This window comes from Ambystoma mexicanum, chromosome 4p (genome assembly GCF_040938575.1).
Source record: "Ambystoma mexicanum isolate Mex_15411 chromosome 4p, UKY_AmexF1_1, whole genome shotgun sequence".
Classification (NCBI taxonomy): domain Eukaryota; kingdom Metazoa; phylum Chordata; class Amphibia; order Caudata; family Ambystomatidae; genus Ambystoma; species Ambystoma mexicanum.
The window spans coordinates 1,221,459,592-1,221,476,638 of NC_090927.1; the positions used below are offsets into that span (position 1 = coordinate 1,221,459,592).

Consider the following 17,047-nt stretch of genomic DNA (forward strand, 5'->3'; position numbering starts at 1 on the left):
CGAGCTAAGTGCCCTTCTGCTGAAAAGGCTCACCTGCATTTTTGTGTTTTGAGTTCATTAGTACTAAAAGGCCTACCAATTTCTCTGGAAGTCCTCAGAGTTTATCTCTGGTTATCCTATCAAAAGCACTGGTTATGCCTGAACTTGAGAGATAAATTGGAAGTGCTCCAGGAAGTTTGGCCTGTGCATTTAAATGGGTCCATATTATAACATTTAAGGACATTAGTAGGCCCTTAAAGCCAAATTGCCATTTCGATAGCCGTTTTAATTTAGTGACCCAAAAATCAATTTCCTCAAATTCGGGAGGCAAAGACTTTACTGTGGGCATCAAGAATGGCGATTGGACAGTAATAGTCAGGAGCCATTGTGTCGGCTTTTTTTAATCAATAGGTATGATACGTTTCATGCTAGGTATGCTATGCTTCATGCCAGGTCTGAGGCAATACTGGTTTATTGATAATATCCATAAACCACTTGTGAAATACATTAGACATTAAAATGGGGTTATATTTGTGATCAAAACTGATTTGCCCATGCCCCGGGTGCTAGAAGGGTTAATTCTCAGGATTAAATCATGAACCTTTGAAATAACAAAGACGTCTGCCCAATTTAAGTTGCAGTTATTACCATGAACATAGTCAGCTGAGCAAGTTTCATTTTGCTTGAAAAATCCTGCAAAGTATTCAACCCACAATCTTTTGGAAATCACATTCATGCAAGACTGTCATGCAGTGTCCTTTGTTCATTATTTCCCCAAATCTTGCCTTGTTACTGCTTAACGATTTAAGCATATTTTGACTATCGGTGTGTTAAAGCTCAGCTTTCATGCGTTTGATCAAATTTGTATTGTACTGTTGTATAGTTTTTTTTCTTTCAAGTCTAAAGACCTCTGAATCTGGACCATACAACTGGACCAGCTTTCTCATGGAATATCACTTGTCTTTCTTAGCTTGAGCAATCGATTAATTATGTCGAGTATGTTTAGGAAAGATGTGCTTCCTTTATTACCTACAAGTGTTAATATCCAAGATATCGCTTTTGTATTGCCACCAGTGGTAAACCTAGGAAGTGGATTTAATAAGTCGGATACCATAACTGCATGTGTAAGTAGTGGTGGTCCATTTCATACATCTACCTCCATTTACTGGAGTACATTTTTTCCTCTTAGTCTCTTTCTCCAGGGCCAACAGTCTGCATATAGTTGCAAGGTGAGATTTTGCAAAGTCATAATCAAACATTAACAATCTAATATTGCTGTAGGTTCAGAGGCCCACAAGTTCCACAGGGGCACAATTGTGTGGGTTCAAGTCCAGTTTCCCTCATCTTGGCATAATCCCCATCGAATTACCCCTGTGCCTCCCACCCTCTCCCTTCAGTTACTTCCCCTCGTAAAACAACCCTCCCTTTCCACTCTTATGGGGGTTTCAAATCCACGGAGGAGCATAGTTCATTAAACAGCTGGCTTCAATCCACATCTACCCCTCACCCCCCCCTCCAACCCCAGGTCCTGTGTCTTCTTGAGGACTCCCCATTCCGCCATCCCCCATCTGTGGATATCTCCCATCCACTGCATTAAGGATGGCTCTCGGGGTTTCTTCCATGCTATGGCTAAATGGCTAACCTCCTTTTGGCCAGTACTAGCATAAACTGGCCAGTTGCCTCCACATTTTGTGGCGTTTCCAACCCGGCAATGATCACCCATAAACACACTCTTGGAGCACACTCAAAGCTGGAACCGAGTAGCCCATTGATTCTTACTACTACTGCTTGCCAGTAGTCCCTGATCAAACATTCCCACAACATGTGCCTAATCCCTGACTGCCCAGTCCCACATCTTGGGCAGTCTGTGCTTAAGGTGTCATTCATTGCGTGTAATTTCGGATCTGTTCCCACATCTTTGCCCAGTCTTTTTCCGAGACCTGTTCCCCCGCATCTTTCTCACCTGGTCTTAACTGTCAGCTCCTCCACAGGGAATAACTCCCTATTGATTGATAGATACGAGAAACCCTAGCCCTTCCCTCTCCTTGGGTCAGCAATACTTGCATTAATGGGTTCATAGTTGGTTCCTTCGGGATATCCGCCCACGGTTTTGCTAAGCGCGTGACCATTGTCCCGTAGGCCAGGAATTGCCACCTGGAAATTCCATGTCGCTGCCTCCATTCCTCAAATAGCTGTAACTTGCCTCCTTCAAATAAAGCCCCCACCGAGGCACACCCCTCCATCAATCTTGAGAACCCTATTCTCCATGCCGCCGCCCAAAGCCCTTGGCCTGTGCTCCACGGCAGGTCTGCGCTATAGAGCCCCCCAATACTTGCTTACTTCTCAGAAGTTTCTTCCATATCTCCTGGACCACCTGAAAAACATTAGTGGTCCCTGTCCCCCTGACCGCTTCCCCACAATAGTTCCACTGCCCTTCGGTGAGTTTGTAAACTCCCCAATAGCCCCTTTTGGAAATGCCACCAGCCCCCCACCCCTGAGGTCGGTCCACACCGCCTGCAGTTGAGCTGCCAAAAAATATCGCTCGTAATTAGGCAAATTTAAACTCCTCCTCTTGGAGTGAACGCCGTAACGTTACTAGTGAGACCCGCCTGCTTCCCTTTTTTTTTTTTTTTCTGATAAGATGATTTTATTTATCAGAGGATCATGCCCGAGTGACCCAACCGGGTAATGTTGGCATGCTGATTAATGGCACTTCAAGCAACTGGTTAACAGAAATCTGCCCTACCACTTGGCTGTCGGCAAAACCACTGCAAAATATTTAATAAAAATGTAAGATCTTTGCAGCCTTCTCTGCTTTAAAAACTCCAGATTAACAGCTTTATCTGTGTACCAGTAGCTGCCACAGGAAAAAGGGGAACGGTAGGATTGCAAAAAAGAATCCCAGCATGCTCACATTATGAGAACAAAAATGTACATGAATTTAAAAAAAAGTCTGCTTTCATAGTCAGTCTGTGGCCTTAAACCAGAGTTTATTTCCGTTTGACGCTGAGTTGCGTTTTTTCCCGCGTCCGCCAGTGGCTCCAATGTACCTTAGGTGGTGTTTTGGGACTCTAGGCCTTCGGCCATGTCTGTGTTGGGGCTGCACTCTTTTTTCGTCCATGTCCATTTGCGTAATGACCGATGCAGTGGAGGGGCTACGCTGCAGCTGGGCATTCTGGGGTGGCGGCTAGTTTTCTTCTGACTCCTTGCTAAGTTCGGGCAGCCCGTTCAGCTCGGTCGGAGTGCTGGCCTGGTGGAACGGTGCCACTGCGGTGCGGATACAGTTCAACCACTGCTGTTAAGGAAATATGTTGTTGGCTTGCATGGTATGGGATTGGCCGAGTGATGGGTCGTGGAAGCGTACTCGAAAGATATTCTTAGCTTTGTCGGAGTTGCTGAAAGCCCCTCTGAAGGAGGTGCCCATTTTCACATCGCCATCTTACAGATCCTCCAAGACCAGCTCCTGCAGGGGGATGGGCTGCTTGTACACCTGGTAGTAGTGACGCTCGGTGCGCGTGACTGGCCGAGTTAAAACCAGGATCTCTTGGAACAAGTATGGTTCATATGATATAGCTTATGTCCATTCTTATTTTTCAGCTCGCCGTGGCAAAGTAATGCTCCTACGTCCCGTCCCCTTTCCTCCATACTTGTGGAACATCTCTCCGTCCTGTGGAACGGGACCGGAGCACTTTGTAAAAAGCATCCACATTTTTTTCAAAAATGTGTCCCTCATCCCTTTCCTGCGCGGGGCCCGGGACGCGGCCGTAACCCCGCCCACCGTGGCTCCGCCCTGCGCATCGCCCATCAGTCCTTTTCTCTGCTCGATCGGGGCCGGACGCACTTGCATCCTCGGAAGATTTTCTTCCCTTTTTTCCTCTCTGGCGTTTGTTTACTAGTCTGTCTTTCAAGTTAGAATTTCCAGATTGTTCATCGTGTCAACGTCGCTTCGCGAGGGTGGATCCCCATCCTCTTTGTTTAGAGTGTTTGGGTCCGGAACACCGTTGGGACTCCTGTTTTTACTGTGACTCCCTTTCGGTCCGGGCACTTCAACGTCGGTTGGAGCTGTCGGAGGAGGTGTTCTGACAAACTCCTCCTTCTCATTTTCAGGCGTTCACCGACGAGAAGAAAAAACGCCCGGTAAGTTCTTTACTTTTCAGAGCACGGCGACCGGGGGATACCTTCCCGGGTTCCTCTCGGTCCAGGAGGGGCGTTGATCGCTCTGTTACCGGGGTTCGCACTAATAATTCTACCAGAGTTTTCTCCGAGGGTCTCCGTAAGGGGCCTGTGAACACCGGAGTACTCTCCGAGGCCCCTCCTGTAGGGGCTGTTTGTAGACCCAGTTCTACTGAGTCGTGGGGTACCGGAGTTCGCTCTGAGGCCTCTCTGTCGGCTTCCCTCAAAATAAAACCGGGGTGCGCCCCGAGGCCTTGGCTGTGCTTGTAGTTACCGAACGGATGTTCGAGGCCCGCGCAGAAAAGGCTGTTACCGGGCCTGGGTCCGAGGTCCCTCGTACAGAGGTTAAAGCTACCAGCAGTTCTGAGAGGCCGGTCAAGGCTTTGTCGGTGAAAGCGCGCCGTTCCCGCTCTTGTGTTGACACCAGATCTGTTGAGGGGGCAAAGAAGCAAAGTTCTTCTTTTACCGGCAGTGTCAAGGTCCTTCCTTCGAAGGCTCAGTTGGCGGTTGCTATGTCACAAAAACATTCCAGGCCTCATTGTACCGGCTCGGCCGAGGTTCCTTATGTTAAGGCTAAGATTAAGACCCCTGATCCATCGACAGGGACCCCTGCCTCACTTCCTCACGTGCCGCAGTTCCCCTCAGATGAGAAAAAAATGGCGCCCGTTCCCGCCACGACCACGGCAGCCATTTTAGGTGCTACCCCTACAACTACGCCATCGGCTTCTGGTGTAGGGCTCATTCTCTTGGGTGAACCTAAGGTCCCTTGTGCGCATCCTTACCGGCCGGTTTGATTGGAACGCCCGGATGCCTCTTCCGCACAATGTTTCGTTGCCCATGGGGGCGGCTCCTTTGATTTATGTGGCTACGTCGGTGGAGGGGCCAGTGTGGCACCCTTCCCCGTTACATCCCTGGATTTGTCCACCTCATGAGAGGCCTCCTCAGGTCCCGTAACAATCTCCTGAGGATGCCTTTTTCTGTAAATTTCAAACGCTTATGCGCACCGACCCCATGAGGGAATATTTCAAAGGGCTTTTCAAGGAGATATGTCCACCGGCGCCTCCGGCTCCACCCATTCCTCAGGTGGTTCCGCCGGCGCCTCCCTTGCCCGTGGTGCCCACCCCTGCTCTCCTGCCTTTGCCTCCATTGTCCCCAGTGGACAAGGCAGTGCCTGACACGGCTCAGCAGGATCCTGATCTGTCAGATGACCCTCAAGGCGATCAGGAAAACGAGGACCTTCCCCGCTCTATCAGAGCCTTTCATGACCGGGTACTGGACATGATGAGTTTCTTAGATGTTCCGTTGCCCGAGGCACTCACTCCGCAGGAGGGCGTGCTTTCTGGGGCGTTCACCCTGTCTCCCTTGGAGCGTACCGGCCTGTTCCTGCAGAAGGATGTTCTGGCCGAGGTCCGAAGAGTCTGGGAAAAGCCACACTCTGGACTTTTTGTCAATAAAAAGATTTACGTGAGGTACAGGCTGCATTCTTCGGAAGAGGTGGCCCTGTCATCTTGTACGCCTCCCTCCTCCACAGTGGTGGCTGCAGCCACTTTGCAGTCCACGCCTGCAGCATCCTCTTCCACGATGGCTACTCAGGTTCTGGGAAAGGAGGACAAGCTCCTCGACACTCTCGGGAGGAAAATCTTCGCCAACTCGGCCTTGCAGCTCAGGCAGGCCAACGCCAAATTGATATTGGCGGGAGCTAACATGCGGATGTGGAAAGATCTGTCGGAGTTTGAGGTGCACATCCCGGTCGAGAAGCTGGAAGATTTCAAAGGAGGCCTTTTCCGATGCCAGGGTCTTGGCCAGGATCTCCTGGAGGCTGCGGCTCATCACGTAGACACCTCAGCTCGGGGCCTGATGCTTGGGGTTGATACCTCATGGCAGGCGTGGCTGCATGCCACTAAATTTTCTAAGGAAATGCAAAACAAGGTGTTGGACCTTCCATTCGATGGTAAGGAGCTTTTTCATTCTTCTACTGATGGAGAGCACACCAAAACCAAGGATAGCACTCAGACGGCTAAATCATTGTCTGTTCTGGTTAAAGCTCGTTTCAAATCCCAGAGACCGTTGTCGCAAAGTCGACCTTCCTCTGGGTTTAGGGGCTTCCTCGACCGCAAATCTCGCAGAGTGGATACTCCTGTGGGTAATAACCGCCGTAGCCAACAGTGTACGTGGTTTTTCTCCCGCTCCTCAGCCTCCTCATCAGGTTCAGGTGGCACCGCCACCGATAAGCCTGCCAAATGAGGGTTTTCTGTGCTCGCACGAGACCCCGGTGGGAGGCGTGGCAGACCATCTCAGAAGACAGATGGGTCTTGTCAGTCGCTCGAGCGGGCTTCTGCTTACCTTTACCCCCTACCACACCCCTCAACCCTCCTTTTCAGCTGTCGGGCTCACCCTCCCTCAAGGCCGAGGTTCAGAAACTTCTGGACCTCAGAGCTGTGGAACCCGTTCCCCTTGGAGAGCGAGGGGAGGGCTTCTACTCGCGGCTGTTTTACGGTGCCCAAACCCAACCAGGCTGGCCTGCGCACCGTCCTAGACCTTTCCCAGTTCAATCTTTTCCTACCCCAAGAGAAATTCAAGATGATCACGCCCAGCCAGTTTCGCTCCTCTTTGCAGATGGGCGATTGTTTCAGCGTGGTGGATCTTCAGGATGCGTACATGCATATCCTGATTTGGAATCCACACAGGAGATGCCTCGGCTTCTCTTTGGGAGAGGAGCACTTCCAGTTTCGGTTGCTCCTTTTGGCCTCAGCTCGGCGCTGCATGTCTTCACGAAGATGTCGGAGATTGCGGCCTATCTTCGTCTCCAGGGTATCAATGTCTATCCTTATTTGGACGAATGGCTCTTACGCAGCCCTTGTCCGTTGGCAGCAGCGGGCAACCTCCAGCCTCTCCTTCAGCTCCTGTTCCATCTTGGGCTGTCGGTGAACTGGCGGAAATCCTCCATGACGGTCTCACAGGACCTGATCTTCCTGGGTTTTCGTTGGAACACGATCGACTGCAGAGTGTATCTGACCGGGGACAGAATGCCGGATCTGTTGGCCACTTGTCAGATGTTTATGCAGTCGGAGAGCATGTCGGCCTGGTGGTTCCAGAGGCTTCTGGGCCTCATGGCCTCGTGTGTACTGGCTCTTCCTCTTGCTCGTCTCAAAATGAGACGGCCCAGATGGCTCTTCGGAATTCATGGCGTCAGGCAGTGTATCCGGATTCCATGCGGATAATGATTCCGGATTCCATGAGCGTGGACCTCGATTGGTGGTCCTCTCTCAGCAATCTGTCTGGGGGTGCGGGGTTTCAGGACCCGGTCCCCACGGTGACGATCATGACGGACTCCTCCCTCCTCGGGTGGGGTGCGACGTTAGATCTTCAGGTCTCGGACCAAGGTAACTCAGTCCAGGGTGCCTAAACCCCCTCACACACCCCCTGTGGTACCCAGACAGAGTGGCACCACATTTGGAGGCTTCTGTGGAGAAGCCTGCCAAAAAGTGGAACTAAGGGCTCGACTTGGGTTGGAGTCACAGAAGAGAACACAAACGCCATTTTAGAATTGAGTCTTGGCAAAAAATACCAACCGGGGAATTAATATTAATTAAATAAACCGGCGGTATGTTCGAGGCTATGAGAATTAAATAATTAAAGTTGGTAGCCTCGAACAATGGGAAAATCCCATAGTAAATATTCGTGGTCGAATATAAAAAGTAGTTTCCACTGCCACTAGGCAAAACTTGATCAGGGGGGACGAAGACGTGCCCCCTCGACTAACAGACCCCGGGGCAATCGAATTGCCCCGACCAGTACGTCCACAATGTGATGGTTTGTACTGGTTTCTGTTAATAATTTGGGACTAGTAAAGCCAATGGTGACTTTACATGCCCTGGGAGACAGTAGTCAGTCCCAGGGTATGGAGTTTATGGTGGGGTGTCACTATGACACCCCTGTGTTACTGCACGGAGGGTGCTGTGTAACACACATAGTAAAAACACATGAGACCCTATGGAGTAAAGGACCCCACAGCCCATAAAACACATAAGCAGTCAAAGGAACACCATAAATCATGTCCAAGAGTGGGAGAAAAAGAGTCTCACTCTTGGCAGGAGGAAAAAAACAAACTCCAGAAATCCAGCAAAGTTGCTATGGGACTCACTAGGTTAGGAAATTCAGACTAAAGGGAGAATTCTCCCTAATAAAGGAATTATCTCTCAGCGGTTTCCGCTTACCTTTCTAAAGACCTGTGTTCTTATTCTCTAACTCAGTGGTGAAGAGGCATTTTTCTGGCTTGACACGCCTATACCCTCCGGTTCGTAGTCCGCACCCGCCATGGGACCTTAATGTAGTCATGAGGGCGCTGTGCCATAAACCCTTTGAACCAATGGCTACGGTAGACCTCAAGTACTTGTCTTTGAAAGTGTCCTTTCTGGTCGCCGTTACGTCAGCGAGGAGAGTGAGTGAGCATCCTTTCTTGGTCTTTCATAAGGACAAGGTATTCCTTCGGACAAACCCGGCTTTCCTATCGAAGGTAGTGACCGAATTCCATCTGAATCAGTCGATCTCCCTTCCGGTCTTTTTTCCGAACCCTGCCTCAGAGGCTGAAAGAGTTCTGCACTGTCTTGATGTCCGAAGAGCTCTTAAGTTCTACCTGGACAGGACTTCTGAGCTTAAGAGTACTTCTCAACTTTTTGTGACCTTCAGTAACCCTCTGGGCAAGCCGGCGTCTAAGGCAACTATTTCCAGGTGGATTGCCGCCTGCATCACAGAGTCTTTCACCGTCCAAAGGCTGAAACCTCCTAAAGGTATCCATGCACACCTGGTGCGGGGCAAGGCAGCCGCAGTTGCTTTTCAGAAATATGTTACCTGGGAGTCCATCGCTAGGGCAGCTACTTCGGCCTCCCCATCTGCTTTCTGTAAGCATTACTGTCTCGACATGAGCTCTAGAGCTGACGCTCACTTTGGTCAGGCTGTGCTGAAGAACCTGTTTCAGTAAGGGGTATTTCCATCCACCCATAGTTCCTGTAAGGAGTGCTTGGGAATCTCCCACAAGTATGGGTGAAAGGGGACGGGACGTAGGAGTATTACCAGGTTACTCACCGTAATGACCACCTTACTCCTAGTCCATAGTCCCCTTTCCTCCATACGCCTGCCCGCCGTCCCCTCTAATAAGGTTCCTCTGTTATTGCTAATGGGTCTTTGACCCGGCGATAGAAAAGGACTGATGGGCGATGCGCGGGGCGGAGCCAAGGTGGGCGGGGTTACGGCCGCGTGCTGGGCCCCGCGCAGGAAAGAGGAGGGGCACATTTTTGAAAAAAATGTGGATGCTTTTTACAAAGTGCTCCAGTCCCGTCCTACCGGACGGAGTGATGTCCCACAAGTATGGAGGAAAGGGGACTATGGACTAGGAGTAAGGTGGTCCATACGGTGAGTAACCTGGTAATACTCTGCTGGCTTCAATGCGGTCGTCCCGCTGCTTCTTATCCAGGTACTCCAACTTGTCGATGTAATACTGGCACTCAGACTCGCCCTTCTTGAAGTTGAAATCGGACAGAACGCCCTGAATTATGGCTATCGCCTCCTCCAGGATTGGGACGTCAGTGCGGACTTTGGGGGTGTGCCTCAGGATCTCCTTGAGCAGCAGAGGGTACTTCAGCAGCCGGCTTCGAGGGATATCTAAGAAGCTCCACAGGTACAGTTTGCGGCTGAAGGGGGATTTGAGGCAGGGCTGGAGGAAGTCCTGGACCCGGCAATCCAGCTTCTTCTGATCTAAGAGAGCCTTGGCTGCTAGCTGGTTGCTGCAGTAGTGCTTATACGCGTTCAAGCCTGGAAGCCAGTTGATGAGAATGTTGCCAATCTGCCCGACGGTGCCAACTGATCTAGTCGCTTCTTGCAACCTGGACCTCTTGTCCAGGTTGCAAGATCTCGTGCAGAGGAGTGTAGGAATCCAAGTCGCCGAAGATCTGGGCGTGTTCCTCCTCGGACATGATGCACAGCTTGAGCATGGGGTCATGGTAAGCTTTCCGGGTGAGCTTCAGATCTTTGATGATGTCCCGCTCCCCTTGCGACATTTCAAATATTTCAAATTTCGCGACCCTCCTCCTTCCTTAGTTTCACAGTAGTTCACCCACTCGTTCATCAAGCATTTTAAAGAAGACCACCTTAATTGCATATGGTATAATAGTGAAATAGTAGAGGAGCCTCGGGAGGATAACCAATTTGCATAGGGCAACTTTACCCATCAATGATAACGGCAAACTCTTTCAAAATTGGATTGATTCCCCTATCCCTGAGAGATCTCTGCCCGTATTGTACATGAATGTCTCTTCGATACTGTGAAAAATCTGGATGCCCAGATATCGAAATGAGTCTCCCTCCCATCTAAGTCCGCAGTCCGGCAAGGTCGTCGGGCTCTGACCTCGAAGGCCCCACAGTGGAAATAACTCTGACTTTTCAAAATTAATGCGATATGCAGATAATTTCCAGAAGTTACCTAGCACCTCTAGAAGGGCTGGGCGGTTGTCTACTGGGTTCCCCACATATAACAGGCCATCAGCGTATAGGAGATCACATGTCATAACCCTCCCACCAAAATACCTGCCTCCCCCCATCTCTTTCATGAGATACCTCGCCAAGGGCTTCACAACCATTGCAAACAATATTGTGGAGACGGACACTCTTGCCTCGTCCCTCTACTTGGTGTCCATCTCTGTGATACCCAGCTATTAGTTTTTACTCTAGTCATTGGTTTATTATATAAGAGCCTTAACCATCTACATATGTTGTCTCCAAACCTGTAGGCCCCTAGCACTCGGAACAACCATTCCCATCCACTGAATTGAAAGCTTTCATGGCATTGAAAGAGGCCCCCACCATATCCTCCCGGGTGTCCCTGACCTGGTCCATTACATGGTGCAACCAATGGAGATTCATTGTGGTGCTCCGCCCCGCATACAAACCCGCACTGATCCGGGTGTATTAGACCTGGGGCCACCCCGGTCAATCTGGTAGCTAGCACCTTTCGCAGAATTTTCACGTCAACGTTTTACAACAAAATCGGTCGATAGGATGAGCATTCAAGGGGGTCCTTACGGTCCTTCAATAGGATCGTTATCGCTTCCCCGCATAGATTTTGGAAGAATCCGTCTCAAAGGCCTCGTCATATACTTAAGTCTGGGAACCAATAGCTCCGCGAACCTGCAGTAGAACTCCACCGGGAGTCCATTCCCTCCTGGAGACTTGCCCTTCCCCATTGCCCTCAACGCCTCACATATTTTGGATTCTTTAATTGGTCCATCTAAATTCTCCCTGACCTCCCCTGTGAGGACCGGTAATTCCGCTATATTAAGAATCTCATGTGCGTCCGCATCCGAATATGATTTTTCACTCGTGTACAAGGATTGATAGAAGTCTTGAAAGGCTTTGTTGATTCCTGCCTGGGTGGTGGTAAATTCCCCCGAGTTTTGCCTAATCTGGGTTATAGTGTGTCGTGGTTGCTCCCGTCGGATCAACCAGGCCAATAGGCGCCCCGCCTTGCCCCCCTCCTTGTGAATTCGTATGTCCCTTTTGATGGCCGTCAGATTTTGAAAGTGAGTCCTGTGTCTACCGATGGGCTATGAGGGCGACCGCTAACTCCTCACTCTTGTCTTGTCCTGCTCCCATTCCATGTTCCAAGATTGCTATCTCCTTTTCCAGTTTCCATAATTTCTCCTGCAAAGTTTTCCTAACCCCTAATAACTTAGCTATTCAAATTCCCTTAAACGTGACATTAAACGCTTCCCATAGGGTTTCCCACCTTCCCACCCGAGCCCTTATTGTTCTCAAAGAAGGCTGTCCTCTCTTCCCTCAATGATTCTTGAAATGCCCCGTCCTCCAGGACCGTGACCGAAAGTCTCCAGTAGTGCAGTGATGGCCTTCGCTGTGCCTCCTCACCCCCCCATGTTAGTTACCAAGGGTGAATGATCCGAAAGGGTCACTGTAACCTTTGAAAGAAATTGAAAGTTGTTGCAGAAGGGCGTTAGATATCTCGAAATTAAAACGTGGTCAATCCATGACAAGTTTCCCCTTTTCAGTGTCATCACGCGCTTTGAATAGTCAGAGAGTTTGATACCGAAGAGAACAGTCCCATGCTGCCATTAGTGACCCCCAAAGAAGAGCATATAAAACACGTTGAATATTGATGTGAACAATTGGTATGTCTTTGCATACATTGCCAATGCTCGTCTATAGTTCTAGTTAACAACGCCAACAGTTTCGGTTTTGTGTAGGCATGGAAAAGGCACTTACCAGACCCTGCCGTAGTGCTATTAACTGGCCATTAATGGTATCGGGTGCAAAATGATGCGAGTACCTGGTTAACTAACAGCAGTGCCTGGCTAATACCTAATACTTATACACAAACCAACACTGCTGGCTTTTCCAATGCTGGTTTTAACAGCACTTTGGTGAAGGATACGCATAGTGCTTGTAAATCGAGTGGGTGAGGGCAGACCTGGATTAGATATTTTTATTACACCAGTAGTGCGTTTATAGCTCCAACTAAGTCATTAACTCGCAGATTGCTGCTTTTACAAAACATTGACAGGTGCTTTGAGTGCAAAGTTTGATGGTGTGGCTTGATTAAAGCCAGCTGAAAGAGTTCCCATGATGAGTTGTTTTGGGCAGGGAGGGGAAGGAACTGGGTGGGAATGGCCAGAGGGATTAGCATGGCCATGGGCAGTCGATGGGTGGGCAAATAACCAAACACAAACCTTCAAGCTTTGTGTCCCTCCTCATATGCCATTTCTCTCTACCTGTACTCCAATGCAATAGTTTCACTTTATAGGTGGCTCTGCCACCTAATAACCCAAACAAAATAAAAAAGAATGGCTTTTTGCACACTGCTTTACTTGTCAGTCGTCCAGCAGAAGCTGGTCTGATGGCACAAAGTGAAACATTTTATTTCTATTGGATTCCTTTCCCCCATGGGTTCCTTATCTGATATCCATCTAGCAGCACAGCTGCTCTTCAGAAAAGTTTCCGCCACCAAGGAGCATAGCATGGCTCTTCTTAATGCCTCTATATGGCCCTGAGGGACATGACATTGCGACTAATATATATTGAGGCACCGCATTACCTTTTTTTCCGGGGATTCTGCGTGCTTCAGAAACTTCACTTCGTTAGAAGTTTTGTTGGTTTTGCACCGTGCTAAATCTCACAAGGGCCTTGGGTTTCAAGTCTTGTGCTGACTGCGGACGCCAGATGTCTGTTTTTAACCCCCACTGGATGTGTGCCTACTGTCTTGGTGAAGAACACAAAACATAGGATTGCGATTTGTTAGTCGATACACCCTTGGGCGCTTTGGAAGCAGTCTGTGAAGCTATTTAACTTTTTCCATAAGGGACAATGTCATTCAGACCCGTTCGAAAACACTGGTTGTGGAGCAACATACTGAAGAACATTTCCCAGGGCCGGAAAGATGAAAAGAAGCAACACCTCAAGAGGCCCTGTTCACTCAGCAATTCCTCTACGCATCACTCTTCTTCAAAGGAGCCATCACTGCTCTAGGGATTCCTCTCGTGTCTTGAAACACTTGTGTATAGTCACGTTACAAATGCCATATCATATATCACTGAGTATGCAACACCACAGGTACAGTTTCCAATGAAATTCTCCATCCCAGAGGAATAGGACAGCTTTCAGCGTTTAAGATGCTTGACATCTTTTCCAAGGCCCCCACGCTGATGGTGTTCACCGCGCTCTGATGAGACGCCAGAGAACCTTCAAGGGACCAAGACAACGTAAACCTTAGAGCTCAGACATGGCTCCCCAGCACAAAGACCAGTGACTACACTGAACTGCTCCATCTGCCGACATCTGTCACTCAACAGCTCCCTCTACCACAGGGCTGAGCGGCAGTGAAGACATCGAGGCGGCCTTCCTGTGACAGCGTTCATGAGAAAAATGGGTTGGGGAGAGACATCTTTAATGAGGAGGGCGGTCCCCATGCCCTTTGGGCTGGATACTTTATTTTCTAGAGAGGTCAGTGATTTCTCAGAGGAGCTTTATTGGGAAGATGGTGATTTAAGGTACGTGACCTCAAATCTGCAAGAGGAAAATGGGTTAGACACATCTCCGGAGTTGGACATCTTACTTACCAAATCCAGGGAAACCTCAGGCTTCCTTCCAACACCTGATGCAAAGGTTGTGAATACCTTAAGGTTGTCAGCCCCTTCCAGACTACTTAGAGGAAAACAATGCTGCTTGTTAACCCAGTGATAGTCCCAGGCATTGTAGTTGTGGATAACGATAACGTGTGCTTCAGTTTCAACTGTGGAATAGACTTGGCAAAGAGAAACAGACCAGCACCCCGGATCCAGTGTTTCACTCTTTGCATGCCTCCCCGGAGAGCTTTGTGGTTCAGGCTGCCACTGCAAATCCAAAGAAGTAATTTGTCCCCTTTTTGCCTCCTGACTGAGCGAGTAAGAGGCTGGATGCCCGAGTTGGAAAGGTTTTTAGTTCTGGAACTCTGGGCCTGAGGGTTGTAAATGCCTCTGTCCTGGAAAATTCCCTTCTAACTTCTGGTCAGCAGTCTTGGGTGCCGCCAAGCACTTGCCAGCTGGTGAGATGAACAAGGGCTTTGTGGTCCAAGTCACAGATGGTAGAGGAGAGTCACACCCAATTCTGCAGTCAGGGTTTGACAGGGCAGAATGCGTGGCACATGCTATGGTAACGCAGACTGTGTTGAGGAGGTACTCCGGGATGAGGACTTTGGATTCCGCCCTGGATTTTCAGGCGGTGCTGCCAGACATTCCTTTTGATTGCAATGCAATTTATTAGTGAAAATGTGGATGAGTCCCTCCAAAGGTTAAAATCCTCGAAGGCAACTGTCAGTCCCTGGGCTTGGCAGTCCAGCGGCCCACTACCCCCACAGGCAGGGGATTTCAGCCTTTTCCCCTCCTATGCTGCAGGGCACAAGCTCCAGCGGCAGCTCCACCCAGCCAGAGGTAGGGGCTGGGGTGCTCTGAGAGGAGATTTGTCCTCAGTAGCCCCAGGTGCAAAGTCCCTGTGAAGCACACTACCACACAACCCCTGGATGGGGGGAGGATAGAGGGTGGGAGTGTTCCTGTATGGCAAGTAATGGTGGCTCATCAGGTCTGACACCTAGGTTTTACAGGTTGTTCACCAGGGTTATTTCCTCCCTTTTGCTCAATGCCCACAAAGCCATCCCCCTCCTGCCAGTGCTAGACGCCAGATTCTCTCAAGAAAGGAAGTTCAACGGCTCCTGTCAAATGGTGCCATATTACAAGCCCCAGCTCAGAATGCGGCAAGGGCTGGTACTTGGTCTATTGCCAAAAAAAGATGAAGGCTTTCGTCCAATTATGGATCTGCTCCTCGTGAACCTGTTCCTGTGCAAGGACAAGTTCAAGATGGTAACGTGGCCCGGATCCTCCAAGTCCTTCACTTGCGGAACTGGCTGTTACCGCTGGATCTATAGGAAATCTACTTGCATGTGCAGATTCATCAGAACTACTGAAAGTACCTAAGATGCATTGTGGGCCTTTGCCGCTATCAGTTGAGCATCCTGCCATTTAGTCCGTTGTCAGCACCCAGGGTCTTCACCCAGCTGCTGGAAGTCATAGCGGCCCACCTCAGGAGGGAAGTCATTCTTCTCCAGCATGGGGTCTGGCATGGATTCACATGCTCATGAATATTCCCCGTCGTCAGGCTGGGAATCCTCGGTAAAGAAAAAACCAGTATCAGTTTCGTTTCTGATCTGTCTTTCGTAGTAGTAACCAATCACTGGTCTCTGCGTCATACTGACCACAGCCAATGACTGCCCTCTACCTAAGCCCCGCCTCTGGCAGCCATCTTCAGATTTTTACCGCACGTTCATGTGTTGGGATCCTCGTGCTATTGCTCTCGAGCGTTAGTGCTATTTTTTCACGTTTTTTCTCAAAAACTTCGTTTTTTTCGGTCAAAAGAGCCTCAAGCTTAACTGACTCTCCATCCGATCAACAGGGACCCGTGTCAGATTGGTCTACGCCCCTCAAGGGTGAAGATTCGTCGAGCTACGCTTTTGGAGGACTCCAGAAGTTTCTCAGGCCCATCTCGGTCATGGCCCAGGAGAAGGGAAGCTCGACGCCCGGAAAGCTGTTCAGGGTCTGCCCTGGATGCCAGCTGCAGAATGTCTTTAAGGAAGACGAACACTCCTTTTGTCTTTACTGCCTACATGAAGACAAGACGCACGTGGGGAAGGACTGTGCGTTTTGCGGCAACATGTCGGAGCGGACCATGAAGGACCGCCATCAACGTCTCGCCAACTGGCTGGAAGGGAAGAGCCCGTCCGGCGAGAAGAAGAAGAAGAAATCCGAGCGGTCTTCTAAGACCTTTGAGGACGCCCTGGCGACGGGGGTCCAACATAAGGCCAAGCACTGCGAGTCCGCTGGCACCGGGAGCGCCGAACGGTCGGGCTCTACGGGCACCAGGCAGGGCACACCCTCCCCGGCACCATCAACCACGATCCAACGCTCTGGGTCGGGTAAGAGGAAGGCCGAGCACCCGGCGAAGCTCCTGGAGAGGCCCCGGTCGAGCTCGAAGGCGGAGGGGGAGCGAGGCAGTGTCCCCCCCCCCCTCAAGGAGAAGGTGGTGAGCGCACCAAGGGTGGTGAAAGCCTTAATCCATCCGGCCAACGCCTCTATCGAGACAGTCGCGGCGGCCCTGGCTCAGCCTGTGGAGGCTACGCCGGTGGTGGCGACCTCGGGGCTCAGAGTCTCCCTGCCACCGCGGAGGGAGTCCTCTTTTATGCCCATCGACAGGACCCCCGTGAAACCTCTGACGGAGAAGAAAAAGGGGGGGCAGGAGGTCGCAGTGGATTTGGCCTCAACCTCTGAGGAAGAACTGATCGAGGTCTTAAGCCACGGCGTTGGCG

General features: G+C 50.2%; 1 protein-coding gene and 1 pseudogene across 4 annotated transcripts in view; one reads left to right on the forward strand and one right to left on the reverse strand.

The window, feature by feature from the left end:
• Positions 1-17,047, forward strand: part of MAP4K3 (mitogen-activated protein kinase kinase kinase kinase 3) — a 2,398,077-nt gene that overhangs the window by 990,428 nt on the left and 1,390,602 nt on the right. The gene's annotated exons all lie outside the window — the stretch shown is intronic.
• LOC138453826 (neuroepithelial cell-transforming gene 1 protein pseudogene) lies at positions 3,097-15,808 on the reverse strand (annotated as a pseudogene).